Source organism: Notolepis coatsorum (genome assembly GCF_963971535.1).
Source record: "Notolepis coatsorum genome assembly, chromosome: 7".
Lineage (NCBI taxonomy): Eukaryota > Metazoa > Chordata > Actinopteri > Aulopiformes > Paralepididae > Notolepis > Notolepis coatsorum.
This window is the reverse complement of record NC_140171.1, coordinates 69,493,894-69,516,875: the sequence shown is the minus strand read 5'-3', so window position 1 is coordinate 69,516,875 and position 22,982 is coordinate 69,493,894.

Here is a 22,982-nt window from a genome sequence, read left to right as displayed (position 1 = left end):
TTGTATAACATACTTTAAACATCACTATGAACTAGCAGAGCTACATAAACATCACTGTAAACAATACAACTAGATGGCATACAGTATCTGAAGAAAACTAGAATGCTAGTTATGTAAACAAAAACACAGCTAAACTGTCTCTCAGCACAGCATCAAATAGTGTATCCACATCTTGAGCTGCAGAACACGTTGTTTCTCAGCTGTATCGCTTTTTGTCGATAAAACGCAAGTTGCCAGCATCTCCAGGAACATTGGCAAAATCGATCTCTAAACAATGTTTGTATGTCTCCGCAATGGTATGATTCTGGCCTGGTAGGTTAAGCCACCGTTCAACACAGTTTCTATATCTATCCCACCATGTCTGTGTAAAATCTTGTACACGTGATTTCAGAACGGACGCATGTAACATTGTTTAGAAACCTTTTTGCGAAATTTTGAAGGTGTTTTTTGTCCATTTTCGTCCTCTTCTCGCTACTCTGTGGATGTCATATTTGCTGTCGCCCGACGGCCGTATCCTCGCAACAAAGAGAGCTGCTATTGGTCGAGCACAAGATACATGACCGGACTTGCACCAATTACGTCAAATAAAACTACGCAGTGACCAAGTATCCGTTCGCGAGGAAAGCTCTAGTACCAACTTTAAAATTTGTAAAGGATTGTAAATGGAGAACTTTTTATTCCTAAATCTACACCAATAGATCTGCACCTTTTGTTTGCTTTATTTGTCTCATATTTTTATATTCTGATATTTCTATTACCCTGCCCACACCTGTACCCACCCTCCTGCTAGGGCACCCTAATTTCCAAATAATAATGTATCTTATCTTATCTTATGTAGAATCCACAGAACTTGCACCTTGCACCCCCCCCCCCTTTCCCCACCAACCCCCTCCCCCCCACCCACCATCTCCCAATGTACAGTCTCATCCCCCTCGTATGTATATATTTTCTGTTAGGATCTCTGTTTAACAGTATTGTATATTTGCATATCGTGTATGTCACAAATGTAACAGTACTATATATCTGTATCTATGTTGTGTATGTCATAAATGTCATTATGAATTGAAAATGGGGGACCCTGATGTAAACAAGATGAAAGTCTTTCTCTGGTCTGCATCCCCTTAACAATTGTGTGTATTGAGCCGTACTGTATTGTACCCATTCTACAATCTGTTAATAAAGTTTTCAATCAATCAATCAATCAGCCCAGAGTGAAAATTGTGTAGTCCACCGAGGTGGGAACAAGAATTGTTTTCTAGCCACTTCTCAGCCTTCACCGTACGGCCTATAACTCTAAAGCAGAAATTGACACGTTTAAAAAAAAAAAAATCACAAAACCCTCGCCAGCAATGGTTTCAAACAGAACACTTAAAACTAGACATGAAAGCAGAGGAGATTCTACCTTGGCAACTGTCAAAGGAAGAACCATTTAAAAGGTTCTGGTGTAGCAGTTCCTAACTGAGGGGATGGGGCCGGTCCGGACAGGCTCTGAAGAGGTCAGGGTGGGCAGGTGGCTTCAGATAATTGTACTCAAAATAAATCATATTATTATGATACAAACAATGAAGCAAAAGTGAGTCCAGTTACTTCTCTAGTGAAATAACTCAAGTCAATTGCATTAAAGCCAGCTTTCTCTGACTTTTACTGGCCTACACATGGAGTAATCTGTATTCGAAAGAGGCACACAGGCCCAGTAAAGAGGTTGGGGAGCGACTGTTTAGTGAGTTAAGGTTCTAGGGGGAGGTTAGGCGTCATCTGCGTTTTATATAGATAGCACTTTCAGTCAGCTGGGGGTTTCAATCTCATACTTCTTTTTGTTTAGAGGCTTGCCTATGGGCTAAATAACTCCAGGAAGTGTTGTTCACGCACGCACACACACACACACACACACACACACACACACACACACACACACACACACACACACACACACACACACACACACACACACACACACACACACACACACACACACACACACGTACTGTATATGTGCGTAATGAATAGGGGTGGGACGATACATCGATCCAGATCGATACATCGATGTAATTATCAACAATCAAATCGGATCGATGCGATGTAATAAGATCGATTCATATCGATACTCTTATTTTGAAAATCCTGTGGCGAGTCTCATATCCGCCCAAGAACAACAGCAGTAGCTCCGTGTGTGTAGATGTTACAGCATAGCATTCTCCCTTTCTGTGTGTGTGTGTGTGCGCGCATCTTTGGAAAGACCAGATGAGGTCAGAGGAGTTTGATGTTTAAATGTTATTTAAACATAAACAATATAATACATAATAAATGTAGGCCTATACATGATCATGCAACATCAACAAATTGTTGTAGGAACGGTTTGGGAGAGGGAGGTTGTGAGTTTTGAGTTCCAAAAAATGTAGCTTAAAGTTTAAAGCTCAATATATAAAAACGTGGCACTTTACAGTGAACAGGAGGTCTATTTGTATTAAAAACAATAGATTGATTTTCCTTTAAATGTCTGGAAGAGCTCAAAAATACAAATGTCAAATGATATTTTCATTACCTTTTTTTTGTTGATCTAAATGTTACTGATTGTGTTAAATGGGCATATGATATCATCTCATATCGATCGCAGGCACCTGAATCTAATCGTATCGTATTGTATCGTGAGAGACTTTGTGATATCGGCAAATATCGTATCGTTGTCCAAAGAATCGATATCGTATCGTATCATGATGAAACTGGTGATTCCCACCCCTAGTAATGAATCGTTCCAGCAACAGTAAGCTTCTATTATTAGAATGAGTTGTTTTATTAGGAGATCGCTGATATGCGCTGCCCCCCTGGTTCATGACCCCAGGCGGAGCAGAAGGTGGCCTTGAGAGCCAAGCGCGCAGTTGTTCCGTATTGACACTACTAAATAAGATGTCACGCTAAGATGTCATGTGGTAACAACAGATGAGGTACTCAAAAAACTGAGCGCCCTCCAACCGAACAAGGCCACTGGCCATGACAGCATCCCCTCCAAATTCCTCAGAGACTCAGCAGCCGCCATCACCCCAGTCATCACACACATAATAAACCTCTCCATAAAACAGGGACACGTCCCCAAGGACTTCAAAATTGTGAGCGTAACACCCCTGCACAGAAAGGGCAGCAAATTAGACCCAGGCAACTACCGCCCTGTTTCTATCCATACCTCCATCTCGAAAGTCATGGAAAAAATAGTATACGAACAGGCCGAAAGTACCTCGCGGAAAAAAATCGAATCTACGAATTCCAATCTGGCTTCAGAACATCCCACTCCACTGACACATGCCTTCTCTATTTGAACGACCACATCAAACAAGAGGTGGACGCTGGCAAATACTGCGGCATGGTCATGCTGAACCTACAAAAGGCCTTCGACACTGTCAATCACACCATTCTGATTGACAACGAACGAACTGGCGCTGCTGTGATGGCTGCCTTTCTGATCGCTCCGACGAGACTGTGCTTTATTTTGTTAATTTTTATAGTATTAGGAGTTTTATTTGCACCAACTGTTGGTGCATTATATGTGTATGACCGTCAGTCAATCATTGACATTGGATTAAGAAAAACTTACCGTTTGGATTGCTCTCTGGATCGGATCGCTGAACAGCAGAAATGGCCCACCGAGATCCTTTGTTATGCCGGCCACGGACAAGAAAAAAAGCTGCCGCGAAGACGAGGAAAGAGAGCCGGGGTCCGGAACAGACTGAGGTCCAAACGACACAGAACCACATTGCCCAGCATATTGTTGGCCAATGTGCAATCGATAGGAAACAAATTGGACGACATCAGAGCAAGGATCCAATTCCAGAGGGACATTCGGGATTGTAACGTCCTCTGTTTCACAGAAACTTGGCTGAGTCCAGATGTCCCGAATCATGCAATAGAACCGGCAGACCACTTCTTCGTTCTACGAAAAGACCGGACGGCATTAGAGTCACTAAAGAAGAAAGGAGGCGGCATTGCCTTCATGATAAACAAGGAATGGTGCGATTTAGGCAACACAAAGGAAATGTCTAACCACTGTTCCCCAGACCTGGAGTTTATCACGATAAAATGTCGACCCTTCTTCCTCCCAAGAGAGTTAACGTCCATCATCCTCATCGGAGTGTACATTCCACCACACGCGAACACTGAGGTCGCACTTTCAAAACTTCACGACGAGGTAAACAAACTCCAGGCAGCTAACGTTGACGCGGCCATTTTGGTCTTGGGGGATTTCAACAGCGCGCGTCTTAAAAAGGTGCTGCCGAATTTCTATCAGCATGTGACCTGTCCCACCAGAGGCGAGAACATATTAGACCATGTATACTCGCAATTTAAGAATGGGTACAAGTCACAGGCTCTTAGTCCATTCGGTAAAAGCGATCACGCTGCAATTTTTCTTTTGCCTAAGTACAAACAGTGTCTCAAGCGAACGCCGGTGGTCTCGCGAGAGGTTAAACGTTGGACCGTGACGTCAGTAGAGTCACTCCAAGCAGTGCTGGGAAGCACAGAATGGAGTGTACTCCGTGATAACACAGCCAATATTAACGAATACACCGAAACGGTGATTGACTATGTCTGTACTCAGGTAGAAGTAATAATCCCCACCACCAAAATTAATATCTACCCAAACCAAAAGCCCTGGGTAGACAAATCCGTCCGTGAGGCTCTGAAAGTGCGCACATCAGCATACAACACCGGGCTGGTGACAGGCAACATGGAAGAACACAAGATGGCAAGATACAACGTCAGGAGAGCAGTAATAGAGGCAAAACGGCGTTACAGGGATAAAGTTGAACTTCAGTTTGAACAGGCTGACTCTAGAGGCATGTGGCAGGGCCTCAGAACAATGACAGACTACAAAGGAACCCCCCTCAAACTGAACAGTGACATCTCCTTAGCAAATGATCTCAACTCCTTCTATGCGAGGTTTGAGGCTGTGAATAACAACACCAGCCTACAAACCACGGCAATGGGGGGGGGGGGGGTCTGCTGATGGAGACTCAGTGTTCAGGGTAACAGAGCATGAGGTGAGACGGATCTTTAAAAAAGTGGATATCAGGAAGGCAGCAGGACCGGACGGCATCCCCGGCCGCGTCCTAAAAGTCTGTGCCGACCAACTGGCCCCGGTATTCACTGACATCTTCAACCTGTCCTTGGAACAGGCCGTCATCCCCACCTGTCTGAAGAAGTCCACCATCATCCCTGTACCCAAAAAATCTACGCCCGCTTGCCTCAACGACTACCGCCCTGTAGCCCTCACCTCCATAGCCATGAAGTGCTTTGAGAAGCTAGTGAAGGGCTACATCTGTTCCTCCCTCCCCATCAACCTGGACCCTCTGCAATTTGCATATCGCCCCAACAGGTCCACGGAGGACGCCATAGCCCATGTGCTGCACACAGCAGCATCACATCTGGATAAGAGGAAGGGGAACTATGTGAGAATGCTGTTCATCGACTACAGCTCAGCATTCAATACCATAGTCCCCTCCAAACTCATAGCCAAGCTCAGGGACCTGGGCTTGAACTATGACCTGTGCCAGTGGGTCCTGGACTTCCTGACGGGCAGACCCCAGGTGGTAAGAGCCGGCAACTGCACCTCCTCATCCATCACGCTCAACATAGGGGCCCCCCAGGGCTGTGTTCTGAGCCCCCTCCTCTACTCCCTGTACACACATGACTGCGTAGCACAGCGGAACAACAACACCATCATCAAATTTGCTGATGACACAGTAGTGGTGGGCCTGATCTCTGCCAACGACGAAAGGGCCTACCTGGAAGAGGTAGAGAACCTGTCACAGTGGTGTCAGGAGAACTGCCTCTCCCTGAACGTCAGCAAAACAAAAGAGATGATTGTGGACTTCAGGAGGTCGGGGGTCAAGGACTACAGCCCCCTCAGCATCGACGGGGCACCAGTTGAGAGAGTGAACAGTTTCAAGTACCTCGGAGCCCACATATCCGAGGACTTGACATGGACCACACACATTGACAGTGTTGTGAAGAAGGCACGACAACGCCTCTACTTCCTCAGGCGCCTAAGGAAGTTCCAAGTCAGTCAGAAGATCCTTAGGAACTTCTACTCATGTACAATAGAGAGCATCCTGACCGGCAACATCACCTCCTGGTTTGGGAATAGCACTGCACAAGACCGTAGCAGACTACAAAGAGTGACACGTTCAGCCGAACGCACAATTAGAGGGGGGCTTCCCACCCTCCAGAACATTTACAACAAGCGGTGCAAGGGGAAGGCTAAGAGAATTATTAAGGACTCGAGCCACCCGAACAACTGCCTCTTTGAACTGCTGCCGTCAGGCAAGCGATACCGGAGTCTTATGGCGAGCACAGAAAGACTCAGAAGGAGCTTCTATCCCCAGGCCATCAGGCTGCTAAACGAACAATAATCGCTAAACGAACAATAATCACTATGCAACAACCATCAAATGCACACAGCACACACACCCACACGCACACACACACTCACTCAAACAAACAACACACTGCAGCACCCACTCTCCACACTTTAGATCACACAAACACACTTACACTTTATATTTATTGATAAAGGATTTGCACTACAACTCGTACACCTACTGTGAATTGTACCTAAACTGCACCTTGTCCATTTATGCCTTGCACTATATAGTATTGTATATTAGTACACTGCACAGTATTGTATATTGTATGGTAACTACGTCTACGAACATTGTACATATGTCTAAACTGAACACTGTGACCTCTTTTTTTTTTCTTCTAATTTTTACTATGTTTTTATTTCATACTTATCTTGTCATGCACAGTCTCTGGAGCGCAACAGTAAGAAGCATTTTGTACAAAAGTATTCTGTACTTCTGTATGACAACTATTAAAGAAACTTGAAACTTGACAAGCTAAAAGCAATTGGTTTTGATATTCTATCAGTGAGCTAGATGCAATCCTACCTGGAGGGGAGAGAACAGATGGTGGAGGTAAACGGTACTCAGGGCTGTACGCTAAGCTTTTTCATTAGGGGCACACTTGCCCCTAAATGAGAAATTTAGGGGCAAAGAATATTTTTTAGGGGCACATTTTTAAATAACTATTTTACCATTATAGTAGGGCTGGGCGATATGGCCTCTAAATGATATCACGATATTTTTTGGCCATATCACGATACACGATATATATCGCAATATTTTGACATTTCCTCTAAAGCACTTAAAAATGCTTGATTTAACCCTTTGATGCATACAGTCACGCCAATATGATGATTATAATAAGTCCCTGCAACATATGTTTGCATTATTAAACCATGAAGATGCTTTAAAAAATAATTTAATGAAAATGTACTAAGAGTAGTCTACTGACACACTAATAAAAAATGTATTTACATCTAAGACCATTTATATAAAAACTTTTGGGTGCCTTTTTTTTGCACAGTACTGTGTTTTCTATCCACTTTAGCCAAACACACACACACACACACACACACACACATATATATATATATATATATATATATATATATATATATATATATATATATATATATATATATATATATATATATATATATATATATATATATATATATATATATATATATATATATATATATATATATACACACTACTGTGAGAAAATAATAATCACACACACAAAGGGATAATGGCTTATAGCAGACTTAATGATTTTAGAATATTTCAGATAATGAAATTAAATGTTTATATCATCAACTATCCAGTTAGTATTTATACTGTCTGTAACGTTTGGCTACTTTAAATCATTGAATGTAGAAAGAGCTGTACTGTATTGTACCCATTCTGCAATCTGTTAATAAAGTTTTCAATCAATCAGAGCGAGAGAGAGAGAGAGAGAGAGAGAGAGAGAGAGAGAGAGAGGGCGAGAACGAATGAGAGATCCAGCCCCCCCCCCCACCGGGTTTTGTTCTAGGTTCGCGTTTGATCGTCTAAGCTGCCGTAGGTGATGACGTCACACTCGAATGTAAACAGGAAGCGTTTAACAGACGGAGATGGAAAGTGGATGATATACAGTAACAGAAACGAATAACCAATAAATATGAAGTTATGTTTAAACTTCTGTTGTCAAGCGTTGTCAATATAACCCACCTCCTTTCCTCCCGAATGGAACTAGTGTTGTGGAGTCCGCTTTGACTGGTGTCCAGGGTTAGCAGCAGCTAACGCTAGTTAGCTTAGCATAATCCTAATGGTACCGTGGATAGCAGCTAACGTTAGCCCATTGCTCGTGTCAATCAAATTGCATGTTATTAAAGGTCCGTGCTGGTCTGTCTAATGAAAAATACAACCGCAACATTATGCCCTGGTTGTAGGCTAATGTTTTATACAATTTGTATGGATTAATTTAGGAGTGAAATGCGAATGAAGGGTTGCAATCACTACTCGCAAGCTTGCCCCCAGATGATATTTTCCACTCGCACCGGCCAGATTAGGGGGCAATTTGCGACGAGATGCTCGCAGTGTACAGCCCTGGTTACCCTATCCCCCCCCTCCCAGTGAGCTGTGGTGTTCCACAAGGAAGCATACTACAGTAGGACCGCTACTGTTCCTAATTTATGCAAATGACATGTCGTCAGCTTGTGACTGCAACTTGTTCCTGTTTGCGGACGACTCAGCCCTGCTGGTGGTCTCTGACAAGAACAAGTTACAGGTTGAAAAAACCCTCAGTTCGGAATTAGGCAAAATCTGCATATGGCTCGCTGATAACAAACTATCATTACACATGGGCAAAACAGAGTCCCTTCTCTTCGGTTCAAATAACAAACTCAGCAAGACCGACGGCTTCTCAGTTACAGTGGGTGACAATATTGTCACAAGGAAAGACGAAAGTACCTACCTGGGTTCCATCCTAGAGGCTAATCTTTCCTGTGACAAAATGGCATCCAATGTAATAAAAAAAGTCAACCAACGAACTCGATTCTTGTACCAGATCTCCTCTCTGGTAAACAAGAATACCCTGAAGACTCTGGCAGGAGCACTCATTCAAGGGTACTACGACTATGCTTGCACCTCATGGTACCAAAGCACCTCAAAGGCGCTAAAAACTAAATTACAAACATCTCAAAACAAATTGGTCAGACTACTGCTTGACCTTACTCCTAGAACCCACCTCACCCCTGCCCACTTTGACAACCTAGGATGGCTTAGAGTAGACGACAGAGTACAGCAACTTGCAATGGGCCTGGTCTACAAGATACACTACACGACCAAGGTACCCATGTACATGTCAAAATACTTCCCAACGGTCAGTGAATACCACGATCACAACACCAGAGGGAGCTCCACAAATCATGTTAAACCCAGATTCGGCTCAAACAAGGGACTAAACACGTTTCGCAATTATGCCACATCAATGTGAAACGCCCTACCCAAAGCTGTAAAGGAATGTGAATCACTACCCACTTTCAAAACCACTCTCAAAGAACACCTACGGGAGACTGCAATTCGAAACTGGCCCCTGTAAATGTCCTAACCCAACCCCCTCCAATGTACAGTAAATTACCAAGTATGGTTTTGTCAATATTCCAATGTACAGTTTTGCTTGTACAGTTGTACAGTGTCCCCCACCCACCACTCCTACCCAACCCCCCCGCACCCCACCCACCCAACCACCTCCAATGTACAGTCCCCCCCCCACCCACCCAACCCCACGCCACCTACCCAACCTCCTCCAATGTACAGTATGTCGTGTGTGTCATATGATGAATTGACAATGGGGGACCCTGATGTAAACAAGATGAAAGTCTTTCTCTTGTCTGCATCCCGTTAACAATTGTATGTATTGAGCTGTACTGTACTGTACCCATTCTGCAATCTGTTAATAAAGTTTTCAATCAATCAATCAATCAATCATGTTCTACAGTAGGACTTAATATAATACTATAATACCTAATAAAATAAGTCATTAGGATAATAGAAACCTACTGTTGCTGGAACAATTCCTTACGCACATATACAATAAATAATATAATAGAGAACAAGACAGTATATGGAATATTAATACAGTCTATTCCACTATACAGTAGCTATATCCGCACAATTGGGATTAGTTCGTATTTATTTATTCATTTTCGGACATGGTTCGTTGAGTCATGACTATAAATGTAAAACGTAATGGTTAATGATACCAATATTGTCGTATTTATTATTATAATTATTTAATTCCGAGGATGTCTGTAGAATCGAAGTGAACACAATCCCCAAAGGTTTCTCCCAAATGAACCAGTTAAAAACTTGGGCGCACACCAATACATCCAGATCTAGTCATATTTATTATTATTATAATTATTTAATTCGGAGGATGTCTAGAATCGAAGTGAACACAATCCACAAGGATTTCTCCCAAATGAACCCGTTAAAAACTTGGGCGCACACCAGGGCTGGGCGATATGACGATATTGTATAAATATCGGGTACAGTTCATTAACGATACACTTTTTTAACGTATCGTGGATATCGTGATGTTTTGCCCAAGAGGATTGTGTCGCGTCAATCTGGGCCCCGTTCCCCGTACCTGGATAACTGAGTTAGCCGGATAACTTTCGGTGAAGTCTGACTTAAGCCGGACTTTCCGGCTCCCCGTACCTGGATTGTCCAAATCACCATGACAACAGATCCAAAAGTTTGAGCCTGGTCGAAAGCAGGGTTTAAGTTCAAGTTAGCCGGATCAACCATCGCCACGCCCCCGCAAAGAAGTGACAGCCCGTTTCCTGAAATTATTCCCACAGTCTACGATCTGCATTATACCATTCTGAATTACGTTTTTGTGCTCCATTCTTCCAGAGGGGGCTTTTGAAATGTAAAATAGACCCAAAATGCTGATACTAAATTCACTTTGTCCTAAATAATGCACGTTATATATACCGTGGCGCTCGCTCGGTGCGATGTACACATTATGTGGTTATTTTAATTGTAACTGGGATTAAGATGTCTGATGAGATGCGCTGTTTGACGGATTTGAGAAATTGAATGAGCCGTTGACGTCACATTAATGAATGAGGATAAAGAAATAAAACTTTATTCAAAATAAAGAATATTCTAAACACGGGTCTCTCGTTCATTAATGTATAAACAATGAATTTATCCCATCTGGCACAGTGGCTCAGCGGTAGTGCTCAATCCTGGCAACCCAGTGACCGGTGTTCGAAACCCCGTGTTTCCAATATAATTTTTTTGAATATAATATTAATTATTATACGCAAAGGTAGCCTGGTTTTAAGTTAAAATATTATAAATCTACATGCATTGAGGATGTCATTCTTTATATAGCTCTCAACGTGCACCAAATTGAATTATTCCTATATTGCAAAAAGAAGGAGACGACTGGGTTTCGAACCCCGGTCGTCTGCGTGAAAGTCAAAAGAAGAACCCGTTACACCACAGAGAAGATAAGTAAAAGATCGACCATACATCAATCAATGGGTAAGGGAGCCGTATCGTTATTCTGTATAACAGTTTTACTAATTATTTTCGCTAGCAAGATCTCATTTGATTATTCAATCCAGCAGGCAAGTTTAAAGAAATATAATCTGATTGATTGAGGTAATGAGGGACTTAAAATTAGCCTATAGATAACGCATTTAACTTGTCGGCGAGGCGATTGAGCCGTACTGCAATATGTTACTAAAGTTTTAAATCAATTAATCAATCAATGCCGCTAGAGAATCAGGATCTCTGCTCTCGACACTTGCTGCCTTCTCGGCTGAGGCGGGCACGCGCACTTATCCAGAGTCTCAAGTCTGGCTTGAGTTAACGAGACTGAATCCACCTTCGAGGAACAGGAAAATCCCGGCTTCAAACATCGGGTTAACTGAAGCTGGATAATGACATCTTGATCGACTTAGTTGAACCAGGTACGGGGAACGGGGCCCTGGTCCACCCCGTTCAAACTTTTGAACAACGCCGCTCCCACACACACACTACTGCATCAAAGTTAGTACTTATGATTAACAAAGGCATTCGTTTTGTGGCATTAACATTATATAGTTACACGTTATAAAGTTACACATCAGCGTATTTACCCAAACATAGCAACGTCCGATGATGACATAGATAGCAAGCGTTACTGTTCATATCTCAGTCCGTGCCGAGTTGTGCGTGCCCATTCTGCGGTCTGTTAATAAAGTTTTCAATCAGACAGATGTATGGAAAGGCTTTTATTATAACATTTGTTGCAGTAAAATCATTATGCCTCGTTGTCATGATGCGGTGCGCTAGTAATCACTTGTTAAAATCAATGGAGGGCATTCAGGAATGTAAAAAAATAATAGCGCTTGCCGATTGGTGCTAAGAACAGCAGGGCGGGTACAAGCGGTGTGACGTAATTGGCAGACTCGACTGTCAATCAAAATTATTCTGTTGCCGGCTGAATGATTGAATGAATGAACGTTATTAACGATTGCAGAATGGGTACAATACAGTACAGCTCAATACAACAACAGTGGACTGACTGGAGGATGAAGACCAGAAAAAGACTTTCGGCTTTTTTACATAAGGGTCCTCCATTTTCAATTCATCAAAACATTTAGAGACATACAAATATACAGTAGTTTCATAAAAATGCTAAAATCCTATTGATTGATTGATTGATTTAAAACTTTATTAACATATTGCAGAATGGGTACAGTACAGCTCAATACATACAATTGTTAAGGGGATGCAGACCAGAGAAAGACTTTCGTCTTGTTTACATCAGGGTCCCATTTTCAATTAATCATATTTCATATCTAAATCATATAATATCTCATTGCTAAATATATGCAATATATAATCTAATAATCCAATAATCTAAATCTAATATATAATATAAAAATGCTAAATGCATGGGTATTTTACTTTGTCTTTAATGTTAGCTTGCAAACTCAAATACTGTCTTGGTAAGCCTCATAATGAATTGTTTGGGGAATATCATATTTATGCCATATCGCCCAGCCCTAGCGCACACCAATACATCCAGATCTAGTCGTATTTATTATTATTATAATTATTTAATTCAGAGGATGTCTGTAGAATCGAAGTGAACACAATCCCCAAGGATTTCTCCCAAATGAAGCCATTAAAAACTACGGCGCACACCAGTCTGTCCGATTTACGACTGCCTTTTCAAGTTTGTAAACCCTGTCCGTAGCTACGAACGAATCTTCGAAAAGAAGCTGTTCGAGAATGTCAAAAAAGTTCGTAAGTCGAGTTACGGAGAGAGAGAGAGAGAGAGAGAGAGAGAGAGAGAGAGAGAGAGAGGGAGGGCTCAGGGTCAGCCTCTTCCAATTCCTTACTCTTTGAACTGGAGATCAAACTATCCCTGCAAAATTTGACCGTGCCCAGCGATATCGACCAGTATTTGGCCCGCGGCATTTCACGTGAGAGCTTTTTTTAAAATTATTATATATATTTTTTATATTATCACAGTTTGAATGTTTAAGAACATGTTTACTATAAAAGCGAACAGTTATAGTATCTCTAATAGTAACAATTCTTTGTTGAAATTTGCATGTGAATCAAGACGAGTGCTTTCGTTGGCGTTGGGAGAGTCGGAGAGTGGGAGAGCGACGCCCATAAACAAAGAAGAAATCGTAGTCCTAAAACCCAGGGCTTTCGATTTGCGTCTAGACTTCATAAAACTACACCGACAGTGGCTGCCGACAGCAGCATTCCAACAGCGGAAGTCCAACCATATCACATTATTATTATTTTTCAACTTTTTCTCCCCATTTTCTATTTTTCTCCCTTCCCCAATTTCATATTGTCCAATTCTACCCTCCCCTGTCTCGAACGTTGTTGGCCATGCCTCCCACAAGCCGGCTGCAATGTGGACGAAGCCTTGCATCACGTGTCCCCTCCGGTACTCGAGGAGGCAGCCGTCGCATCTTTTCACCTGCACAGTGCGATCTCTCAGCGGCGAGGGTCTGCGTGGGAGGGACACGCCGCCCCCGTCGCTTCCTGATTCTACTGTGCGGGCGCACCAACCGACCTGTAGAGTCGCTGTCCACAGCGTTCGATCCCCACCCACCAGCTTCCCACCCCCTAATACTGCCAATTGTATTAGTATGAACGACCAGCCAAGCTGGTAGCAACGCCGAGATCTGGGCTCGAACCCAGCATCTCCTGTGTTGGTGGCGAGCGCCTTGCCCACTGCGCCACCTAGCCCATATCACATTTTTCTGACGTTTTTCATGTTTATATCTCACAGTCACGGGTCGAACAAACCGAAATGCTATTGCCATAAAATACAACGTATATTGTTTCTTTACCTTTCTGTGAACATAGAAAGAAGAACTAGAAAAAAGTCACTTTTAACATTCTCAGAGACCACAGTATTGAACACATGGAGGACTATTGTTATTGGACACAGACACACACATGGACCCTGCACCTTAACACATTGGGCGCCGGGGGTTGTGCCCATCATTGTACCCAGTCTGCCACCGTTGAAAGCCTATGGAGATGTTTACCTTCTTTGCAGGGCTATAACTTTTTAAATTGTATTGCTATATTGACATTACTATGGCCCATTCAACATCGATTATCTATCGTTCAGGATGTGGGAACGTTATATTTTTTCATTCATACATTGTTGTGTTAATACCGTCTAGAATTATGTTTTTAAGGTTTTCTGCTGTAATTCCAAAAACGAGAGTTATAGGCCCTGACGCATATGATAGATTATCGATTGGCGTTTCTTTCCTATACACGCAATATTAAAAAATTCAAATGTATATGATCGGTATACATTATGCTTCATCATGCATGAAGGAAAGGGGGGGGGGGTCGTTTATAATTCCTTGATCGTCAGTAACGGCTTTATTTAGTATGGGTTGATATATTGATCAGATGGTTTGCAGTGAAATGAATAAACAATCGGGCTGAAAATAACGTTACTGTCCTCTTACCGTTCGCCGATGAGACTGGAGGAAAAAGATCCCAATTATTTGACGCCGATCTCCTAGATCCATTTCCGGTTTGTATGGCGCAATAAACGCCGAAATCATATTGATTATTGAGTTTAGAAAGCGATCCAAATGCACTATAGTGTTTGTCTGGATCCACGTAACAAGATATTACTGCCGGAGGGATTTCCTCGATGCACCAGCGCCACTTCCGGTTTTAGCAAGAGTGTAACTCGCCCGACCATCCACCAGGCAGCGGTATTGAGGCGTTGCAATCTCATACAGGGTCCCGCTACAGTCCGGAGGGAGACTGGATGAATTATGAATGCCATGGCGAAATTTTTTTATATTGATCCCAAAAACGACTTACGCCGTTGTTGGCGTTCAACGCATGGCGGGCAAAAATGGCGTAAGTCGTTCTTGGCGACCAATGTGTTAAGATGCATGCAACTGTGATTATAGTTAGTGCTCTCACCACCATGTAACTATGATTATTATTTTATATTATTTTATAGTAGTATAACACAGTGGTTCTCAAACTTTTTACACCAAGTACCACCTGAGAACGTAGCTGGCTCTCCAAGTACCACCATATGACCGGCGTTAAAATACAGTCTATTCAGCTATGCACAGTTCACGCAGGAGGCAAATGTATTCCTAATACCATTATTTATTGTTAACTTTTGTCAGACACAGCCACAATGTACAAAGGGATAGCACTAGAACTAGCAAACGCTTCCACACAACTCATACAATGCAAGGGGCATTGAGAACATAATAACTAACATTCTCACATAGCAAGTGAGAAAATTAAGAACAACTGTATTTCAGCAAATGTACTTAATTCTCTCTCTATCTCTATCTCTCTCTCTCTCTCTCTCTCTCTCTCTCACACAGCAAGCAATTGTCCGTCATTCTCTCTCACACACACACACACACACACACACACACACACACACACACACACACACACACACACACACACACACACACACACACACACACACACACACACACACAATTATTTTGTTACAAAAACTTAATTTCATGCATTCTGGTGCAGGAATTTTTGAATTTTTACCCTTTAAATGCTAGTGTTTGTGATGGGCATCACAAATTATTGTAAAAAAGAAAAGAAAACACATATTCAATACATTTTTGAATGTTTACCCTTTAAATGCCAGTTTGTGTGATGGCATCACAAATTATTGTTAAAAAAACACAAAAAAGTAAAATATTTTCAATATATCAAATGCAAAGTACATTTTTCTGGGGGGGATTATTACAGGCTAGGCATGTGTCAATGATTAGCAGCAACACAGATTTTGATGGATTTTTTGTAATGATTTAACACCAACTCTTTTCAGAAAAGTGGGAGTACTTCATTTTTTATCTGACATTACAAAAAAATCTAAAAATAAATGGTTATGATCAGGGCTGAAGTTGAATTAAAGATTTATGACTGTTTAGACTGCATTACTCTCTGTCACAGTGATCTCCTGGTTGTTCCCCACTTAGGTTATCTAACTATCGCGCCGCCGCAACCAGAAACACTGGCCTGGCCTGCTTCTAAGTTCAGTGGCCTGAGAAAAAAAAAAAAAAAAATTTTTTTTTGCTTTTTTGGAAATGTTTTCAAGTACCACCAGCAGTACCACCAAGTACCACTAGTGGTACGAGTACCACAGTTTGAGAACCACTGGTATAACACACACACACACACACGCACACACAAGACACATGGACCCCGCACCTTGACCTGTTAAGTCCTAGCCCTATTTTCAGGGCGCGTTCACACCTACCCTGTTTGGTCCACTTTAAGTGGACCATGGTCCCTTTAGATCGATAGTCCGTTTGGTTTGTACAGGTATGAACGCAAACCGAACTATAATGAGGACCAAACAACCGAACCATGGTCCTAGGGCTGGGCGATAAAACGATAACGATAACTATCGCGAAAAATTATTTCCTCGAAATAAACATGAAACGTGGTCGCAAAGTTTCGATATATCGATTTTCCAAGCTTGGCTCCGTTCAGCCTCGGCTCAGCACACTCACTAACAACAACCAACGTTACGTGATGACGTGTTTATGCACAACAGCTAACAACCAATCAGTGAAGGAGATGGCCGAGAGCGACGTAGACCCGGAAGGAGGTAGGACTCACTCAACAACAAGGCTTGCTAGGCTAATTAGCTTGCACGGCGATGTTTTATATATTTACGTGCCGAGTATGTGTGTGGCGTGAATTCTGAGGCCACGTTTATAGTAGTGGGGGTATACAGTGGACGTTGTAACTGAGGGGTACAATTCCCTGACTGTATTGATAAGTATGGTATCATTAAACCACTACCGCTTTATGTACTTTAATTACTGGCCATACAGTACACGATATCTAAGTATGATGAACACTTTCCCACATATGAAATCAGGTCCACACAAAGGTATAAGTCAAATATTTAATATATAGCAAAAGGTACATATAATAATTACTTATTACATTTATGATTTGAATTGAATGCTCTTGTAAGGCAAATGAGTACTCGTATGCAAATCAACACTGAATGTCCAATCTCTGGTTACACAGGAAGCAAGTATACAACCTGGCTCTTAGGGGATTATAGCGATGGTCACTTAATGATTATAGCTGGATAATATACTGAAGGGGTCCCGCCGGTTGTAAGCCAGTAGGGGGGGTAGGAGAGCCGTCGGCTGTATCCCGTCTGGTCAACGATTTCCAGGGAGAATTCAGGTACAGAAAACAGTGCCCGTGGAACCTTGATCCACAGATGAATACACTTGGGCTCTCTTGTAGACGATAGCTGTAGCTGTCGCTGTCGGTCCACAACGAAGAAGAAGCGAGGCGACCTCAGTCTGGTCTGAGCGCCGTCTCACCTTGGCTCCTCTCGGGGTAAATCCAACACTCACCGGTGTTGGCGATTATCCGCTCCACAAATCAAAGCACCAAAGCAAATAGATATTCCATGCCGTATAGGGCTCAGCAGTCGTCGGGGTAGGTAATCCAATGTGCAGGTCCACTCGTCCTCGCCCAGAACTCCTCGGATGAAAGCACCACGCGTGGTCTGCCCAGCCTGGTTAAGACTCTAGATAACGCGAGGAAACGATGGGGGTGCTGCTCACTTTAGAACTCTAACCGAACGATGCACCATACATAATAGACTATTATTACTTAATAGAAATACGGTGCCAAACTCTGGCAATTCAGCTATTAATTCGCACGAGGTCTCACTGCTATTCTAAGGCCAAACAGGCCGTACTACACCGCACGCGGTATCGTGGGGTGAGGCTTCACGTCTTGTTACTTAGTTGGGTAGAAGGGTAAAGGACTAAGAGGAATTCTACATTTCTTGCGCCATATTTATATGCACAGTGGACAAGTAGTGCCGCTCTGCTTTCGGTAGCCGTATTCCTGCGCGGAGCTGAGGCTAGTAAAGGCATGTCTCGTCGGTACCTTTGAACTTGAACGCCAGGGGCTTGTCCCTGGCGCCTGGTCCTTTCGTCCAATAAGAGAATGAACTATTATGGGCTGTAGTAGAATAAAGGGATATTCAGTGTATATGTACAAGGAATATACAAGGGATATCAAACGATATACAAATACTATTAAATATATATCCATAAATAAATATATATATTCGGTTTAATCTGATCCTTCACAACAGCCGCCCCCTAATTAGTCCCACCTAATTAGCTGAGCAGAGACAGATTTAACCGCACTGTCCACTACTCAATGTCCGCTGTAAGGGTCAGTCAACTCACAAAGTCATAGGGTCATGGTCGTCATCAATAGTATCAGGGAGCCTTGGCAGTTCTATTAGCCTCGCCACGGGTCGGGTGTAAGTCCGTCCTTGGACGAGCACTTCAGCTGCTCGGACCTTTCCATCGGCACCGGTGATCACTTTGCTTACGCGGCCAGCCGGCCACATAGCTCTGGGTAGTGACTGGTCGATGATCATGACGACTGTTCCTTCTGTCAAATTGTCTCTCTCTTTTACCCACTTCTGGCGGGTCTGTAGAGACGGTAGGTAGTGGAGTAGGAAGCTGTTCCAAAACCAGTACTTGACTGTACCTCCACATTCTTCGGCCGTTCGCTTCTTCAGGCCTGTACATTGTCTGTGGTAGCGCGGGGTCCAGCCGCCCCATCAAGAGGGTGTTGGGGGTGACTGGGTCGACATCTGCTACATCACTTGAGACGTAACCGAGGGGCTTTGAGTTCAATACTCCCTCGATCTCCGTGAGGACTGTCATTAGGACTTCTTCCGCCACAGTCTGGGCCCCAAGCACGGCGTACAGGGCTGTCTTTATGGAACGTACTTCTCGTTCCCAGGTTCCACCGAAGTGAGGTGCGTTCGGGGGATTAAACTGGAAGTCAATCTGGGATGGAGCGAGGTGGGTCTTAAGTTCTGGGCCCATAGCTTGGAAGCTCTCTCTCAGCTCTCTTTCTCCGCCTTTGAAGTTTGTCCCGTGATCGGACAACAATGTAGACGGTTTTCCTTTCCGTGATGTGAATCTTCGGAAGGCCATAAGGAATGAGTCTGTGCTCATGGTTGGAAGGAGTTCGATATGTATCGCTCTGGTGGTCATGCATTTGAATACAATACCCCACCGCTTCTCGGTTACTCTTCCTCTCTTTATATACAGCGGGCCAAAACAGTCCATACCGGTGGAGTGGAAGGGCTTGTCGCCGAGTCGGAGGCGACAGGGAGGTAGGTCAGCCATCCGGGGTATACTGGGCTGCGCGCGCCACTTACGGCAGTCTAGACAGGTTCGCTGGAAGCGCCGCACTGCTTCTCTCCCTTGCAGTATCCAATAACGACGTCTGATCTCCGCGAAGACTCTCTCTGCCCCTGCGTGGTGCACATCCTCGTCGTATTTCTTTATGATCAGCTCTGTGACCTTGTGTCGGCTGTTCAAGACTATCGGGTACTTAACGTCATCCGGTAGGTCTGGGGCTCTCCGCAGACGACCACCCACTCTGATGAGATTATGGGCGTCGCTCTCGGGGGCCAGGTGAAGCAGTCTGCTGTCTGATGGGACGGGCTTTGCTCCCTGTAGACAGGCTAGCTCATCGGGGAACGAGTCTCTCTGGGCTCGTTGTAGTAGAATGAGTTCTGCTTCTTCGTAGTCAGCTGCTGAAATGTCAGTTGTGGGCTGAACCTCTGGGTGGTGCCACAGAAATGTCGTTAGCTGCGCACCCTCTAGGGTGAGGCAATCGTCTAGAACCGGGTCTGTGGGGACGAGTGTGTGTGTCAACCCACAGAACATAGGTTTCTTGTTCTCTGCCTCCTCTTTGCTCGCCTCCCGTGGGGTGGGTGTAGGCCACTCTTCTTCGGGGAGCTTGAGGAACTCTGGCCCGTCACTGTAGAGGTTGGGACGGGTGAGGTCATCCAGGGACATTCCCCGGGTGATGACGTCAGCTGGGTTGTGTTTGGTGTCCACATACCGCCAGCTGGTTACTTCTGTTAACTCTTGAATCTCGGTGACTCTGACTCCCACGAAGACCTTGTATCTGCACGAATCAGACCGGATCCATGTGAGTACGGTCGTGGAGTCTGACCACAAGATTGTTCTTTGCACCGGAATGGTGAGTTCACGTTGGATTAACGTGGCGAGCTGCGCTCCTGCTAGGGCTGCGCAGAGCTCTAGGCGCGGGATAGATTGTTGCTTGCGTGGGGCTATTCTTGAGCGAGCCAGGATGAAAGCAGTATGTATTTCTCCTCCCTCCTCTTGGGCACGCAAGTAAGCCACCGAACCGTAGGCTACTTCGGAGGCGTCGCTGAATACGTGCAGGTCGATCTTGCATGTCTCTGGCCTCACTGTGGGTGGGAAGTAGCTGCGGCGTATATTAACACCGGGGAGTGAGCGGAGTTCCGTCTCCCACTCTCTCCATGTGGATGCAAGGTGTTCGGGTATGGGATCGTCCCAGCCCTGGTCTTTGTCCCATAGCGCTCTTACAATCATCTTTGCCCGGGTGGTGTAAGGTAGAATACATCCCAACGGCTCATATTGTCTGGCGAGTGTTCTGTATACACTCCGTCTGGTGGTCGGTATTGCCGTCGACCTTCCCTGCTCCTTGATCAGGGGTTTGTGTCTATAATGGAGCGAGTCTGTTTTGAAGCGCCAGACTAGTCCTAGTGTCATTTCTTGGGCTTCTCCTGGGATGGTCGCCATCCAAGTATCGCTGCTCGCGGCCTTGTCCTCGGGGGAGAGGCGGCGCAGTACTTGCGGGTCGCTGCTGGCCCACTGCCTGAGATCAAAGCCGCCTTTGATCAGGGAGGCGCGGAGCTTGAGTAGGAGAGCCTCGGCTTCTTCTGGCGTCGAGACGCTTTGTAAACAGTTGTCCACGTAGAAACTATTTGTCACACTTTGTTGGACCTCTTCATCTGCTGCTGGGTCCTCTGCGACGTGCCTTTGCAGTGCAAACGTAGCACAGCATGGGCTGCATGTGGTTCCGAAAGGGAGGACTTCCCATTGATAGATGGTTGGGTGCTCATCTCCGATCCTCTCTCTCCATAGGAACCGCAGCAGGGGCTTGTCCTCCTCCACTAGCCTCACCTGCAGGAACATCCCTTTGATGTCGCCGCTGATAGCCACCTTGTCCTGGCGGAAGCGTAGTAGCACGCCTAGTAGGGAGGGGCCGAGTGTTGGGCCGGCCAAGAGTTCTTTATTCAGATTTTGTGATCCGATCTGGTAGCTGCAGTTAAACACAATGCGATCCTTGCCGTTGTGGTGGACCTTGTGGTGCGGCACGTACCATGATTCGGTCGTCTGATCGGCCTCTTTAATGTCAATTTTCTTTATGTGTCCCGCTGTGATTAATTTGTTAATCTCAGCGCGGTACACAGCTTCTTGAGCGGGGTCTTTGGCTAGGCGCCGCTCTGTGTTCAATAGATACCGCTCCGTCGCCTCTTTTGTAGCACGAAAGGTGGGCATTCCCTCTCGCCTCAGGAGTGGAGTTGCGTATCTCATCACTCCGCTGACGTTGACTCTCTTTGTCCCGTGCTCGAGGAGGGCTATAGCGTAGATATCTTCCTTAGAACGAATGTCTTTCTTTTCGTTCTTAAAGGGCATTGTCTCTAGTGTCCATAGCCTCTCTACATGCTGCAGGAGTGTGGTGTCTCCTTCTGTCGCTCTGGAGTGGAGGCAGCTAGTGGCTGCTGTTCGGTTAAGAGACTTGGCGAGGGGGCCTTGTAACGTCCATCCTAGGCGGGTCTCGACTGCTGCAGGACAACCTCTGGGTCCTGTATGGACCCGGTCTATCGGGACTATGAGGTCTGCATGGTCGGAGCCTATCAGCAGGGTCGGGGTGGCGCCGTCTATGAGCGGGATAGGAAGTTGACGCAGGTGCACATATTTCTCCATCAGCTTGGCGATGGGGTAGGTGTACTGCGATAGTCCTATTTCTTGGCTGGTGAAAGCATTAGTAATCCTGTACCGTCTCTCTGGCTGCCCGCTTGCTGCGATAGTGAAGGAGACATTCTCGCCCTTTATCGTCTTTAGATCTCGTCTTATTGTCCGAATGGTCATCTGGTTCTCGCTCCCCCGTAGCCCCAGCTGGGCCGCAGCGGACGCGAGGAGAAGGGTCTTCTCTGACCCGTCATCAAGGACGGCGTAAGTGTCCATGATCTTGTCTTGGTAACTCAGGGTTACACGGACCACCTTTAAGAGCACCTGGGCGCCGCTGCTGCTAGTGGGGTCAATGTACATAACACTTGCCTTTGTGCTGTTGGATGGTGCAGGCTTTCTTTTGTTACTGTCGTGTAGGACATCCAGATGGGCTCCGTCACACCGACTACACTTCTTCTTTAGGCGGCACTCGGCTGCCATGTGACTGCGCGCACATCGGTAACAGCGCCTGTTGGACTTTATCCAGTGACTTACTTCTTCAGCGGTCATCTTCTTGAACTGGTCACATTGTGACAACCAGTGTTCCTTCTCGCAGTACGGGCACACCATCTTCCACTTCTCTTTCGTCGAGGGGGTACTGTGGTTCTTGCTGCTCGGTACTGATTCTGATTGGTGCATGACAGTCACCGATCTTCGGCCATCGTTTACTCTCCTAGGTCCCTCT